Consider the following 3,119-nt stretch of genomic DNA (forward strand, 5'->3'; position numbering starts at 1 on the left):
GGGGGGTTAAGGGGCTGTAGACACAATTTAAAGCGACCCTTCATTTGTAGAGTGACATGTTCAATTCACTCAGGTACCTTAGCTGAAAATCTAGGGATACAGTGTGCACGTACTTTTCCTGCACTCAATGTTCAGGTTTAAAAGTAAGAAGATCTATGCCAACCATGATCTAACAAAGGTTTAAAGGGCGATGTCCAATGTCCATGTCGAGAATGTCATTCTACAAATAGATGGTGGTTAATTAAAGTAAATGTTTTAAATACATTGAATATTTTCCTTAATTGCATGATCTGGTTCAAGCGAGCTATAGGAATTGAAGTAATTTGCAGAACTAGTCGAATACATCATGCTCATTCTCTTCCAGTCATCAAATACACAATTTATTCTACATCTGATGGGAGAACTTTGAACTGTACAAGATTAATAATCTCATTTTTCACTCATTCTCTACATCACGGTCGCAGTTCTGAAAATAAAGGAAACCATTAACAAGTTGAAATTAAATTAGTATATTTTCGACCAATCACTTATTAATAAGATACAAATGAATGGGGTATGTCCTATAGAACGATATTTGGACTCCCCCTTTCCTATCGATTGTGTACATGGATCTCATAACAGAACATTATTAGTGTATATATTTAGGGTAAGGTTATGTCAAGACACTTTCTGGGCCGAGCGCTGCGGCTATGAGGACAGGCTAGGGGGCCCAGTTCCTCGGCTTGGGGGCCGGGCGCTGCGCCCACATGACCAATTATACCCATGTGTTACAGATTAAGTAGGTAAGGAAGTAATTAATTATTTATGAAATATAACAATACCATAAAAGATCCATGTACAATATTGATTTGAATCTTGGCCCATTTAACTACCTATCGCGAAATCCGGAGAAGTATACATTTCGTTTACCCCCCACACTCCAACCCCGTCTTAGTAATCACAGTTCACACATTCCTGTTAAAATAAGAACATGCTTTATAGTAGTTCACTTTGCAGGTAGAATCCATGTAATTATGGACAGGATTCGTAAGGGAGGTAGCACAATTTCTGGGATCAAGTCGATCAGCTTAATTTTTATTTTTGAGTAGTGCTTAGGATCCGGATCCGTAACATCTTAGCTGGATCCGGATCCGGGACATTTTAGCTGGATCTGGATCCGCAATATTTTAGCTAGATCCTGATCCGCAAAATGAATCAAACTTTATAACATTGAAATAGAAAAAAGGAAATTAGGGTCTATAATAAGAATTGTTGAACTTTCTTGTTACCGCCCTCCCTCTCCTCCCCTCCCACTATTTATATAAAAGTTCCGAAGGCTGAAACTGACAAGACTTCTTTTTACAGTTGATCCTTGTAGATAAATATAAAGTCGAGTAAATAAACAAACTCAAGGAGAGATATGCAAGAAGGAATTTATTAATAGATTCCTTTCAATCTTTCCTTTCTCATTCTCCCTTTCCATCTTTCCTTTCTCATTCTGCCATTCCATCTTTCCTCTCTCATTCTCCCTTTCCATCTTTCCTCTCTCATTCTGCCATTCCATCTTTCCTCTCTCATTCTGCCATTCCCTCTTTCCTCTCTCATTCTCCCTTTCCATCTTAATTCTCTCATTCTACCTTTCCATCTTTCCTTTCTCATTCTTCCATTTCCATCTTTCCTCTATCATTCTGCCTTTCCATCTTTCCTCCCTCATTCTCCCTTTCCATCTTAATTCTCTCATTCTCCCATTTCTATTTTTCCTCTCTCATTCTTTTTTCTTGTTAAGTTCTACTATAACCTTTTCTGTCTTACTTTATCCTTATTTTCCTTGTTAATCTCATGGTTACCCTTTTAATATTCTAGATCAAAATTTCCAATAAAAAAATGATTGACACATGTCAAAGTATAAGTTGATAAATAAATAAAAAAAAAATCAGACAGATGATGATTTCGTCCGACCATGCTTAAAGATAAATTATTAAATTATACAAAATTTAATAAGAATATTTTGAAGGAGCCTTTTAAAAAACCAATATATCATTAACTGTTTAAAAAGGAGTAAACACTCGATACATAATAGGGGTGTACGCAATAACTTGTTACCTAGTGAAGAGGCGATCTGCCATCCTGCGTCTAGCCGCCCCTGACAAGGTCCCCTGGGAGGATTTAGTGAGAGTATTTCTCGCAATATCAGGGGCGGAGAGTGTCCTACTGTCACCATTCATCTGCTAAACCACAATATTCAAATTATACCAAATCCTTTTTAGGAGAAAAAAATAGAAAAAAACGATCTTTGGTTTGTCCGAACCAAAAATTGTTGAAAATATATCTTTCTGACACAGTCACAAGTTAAATGAATATCGGTTAATAGTTGAACCGCATTTACGTAGTTAAACCATTTCTGTTTAGCTTAAACCAGTGCACAAATTGGTTCAACTTCATCTCCGCAGTTCAACTACTTCTCACCTATTCACTAAATCACGTCCCCTGGAATCTTTGGCTTGAGATAGATATTTAAACGAGCTTTTAACCAAAATTATTAATTATATCCGAGAAACAACTTATTATAACAAACGAAATCACGCTCTAGTATAAGAGACTACCTGACATGTATCTGCAGGACTACCAGCTCTAGTATAAAGACTACCTGACATGTATCTGCAGGACTACCAGCTCTAGTACAAAGACTACCTGACATGTATCTGCAGGACTACCAGCTCTAGTATAAAGACNGCGTGGGACCAAAAAACGTTCTCTAGGTGTAGTAACCAGTACATGTTTACTTTTATTTCTAAACGCCAAATATATAATCATTTAAACCTAAATGGGTGCAGTAATCTGTTATATAGCAACTATTCTTTAAACTATATTTTAATTCTGTACATTTTCTTAGATATTTGGACAAAAACTGTTCACGGATATCTACCCCCTACTTTAGGTAATGTCTAATTGAAAGTAAAAGCTAAGACTGAAAATTTTCTATTTTTACACCCATCTAACAAACACGTTAAACATGTTATTTGCAGTTATCCTCAAAAACACAAAATACAGAAATATTTAACATTTTTAAAAATATCAAACACATAAATGGCTGAAAATGAGAAGGTTACTCAAAGAAAACCGTATTTAAGATACTTACT

This window comes from Eurytemora carolleeae, unplaced genomic scaffold (genome assembly GCF_000591075.1).
Source record: "Eurytemora carolleeae unplaced genomic scaffold, Eaff_2.0 scaffold140, whole genome shotgun sequence".
In the NCBI taxonomy this organism is placed as follows: Eukaryota; Metazoa; Arthropoda; class Copepoda; order Calanoida; family Temoridae; genus Eurytemora; species Eurytemora carolleeae.